A 733-nucleotide genomic window follows, 5' to 3' on the forward strand; every position below is an offset into this window, starting at 1 on the left:
AAAAACTCTTGAGTTTAATTAGGTCCCATTTGTCTGTTTTTGTTTTCATTTCCATTACTCTAGGACACAGCTGAAAAAGATATTGTTATTTATGTCAACAAGTGTACTATGTTTTCTTCTAGAAATTTTATAGTATCCCATCTTATATTTATGTCTTTAATCCAGTTTGAGTTTGTGTATGGTGTTAAAGAATGTTCTAATGTCATTCTTTTTTATGTATCTATCTAGTTTTCCCAGCACTACTTATTGAAGAGGTTATCTTTTCTCCATTTTATAGTCTTGCCTCCTTTGTCATAGATTGACCACAGGTGCATGGGCTTATTTCTGGGTTTTCTTTTTTTTTGGGGGGGGGGTTTCTATACTCTTCCATTGATCTATATTTCTGCTTCTGTGTTAGTACCATACTGTTTTAATGACGGCATCTTTGTAGTATGATCTGAAGTCAGGGAAGCTGATTCCTCCAGCTCCAACTTTCTTTCTCAAGATTCTTTTGGCTATTTGAGTTCTTTTGTGTATCTCTTCAAGAAAATCAGAGATACCAAAGGAACATTTCATGCAAAGATGGGCTCGATAAAGGACAGAAATGGTATGGACCTAACAGAAGCAGAAGATATTAAGAAGAGATGGCAAGAATACACAGAAAAACTGTACAAAAAAGATCTTCATGACCCAGATAATCACGATGGTGTGATCACTGACCTAGAGCCAGACATCCTGGAATGTGAAGTCAAGT

Source organism: Bison bison, unplaced genomic scaffold, assembly GCF_000754665.1.
Source record: "Bison bison bison isolate TAMUID 2011002044 unplaced genomic scaffold, Bison_UMD1.0 scf7180017864491, whole genome shotgun sequence".
NCBI classification, from domain to species: Eukaryota; Metazoa; Chordata; class Mammalia; order Artiodactyla; family Bovidae; genus Bison; species Bison bison.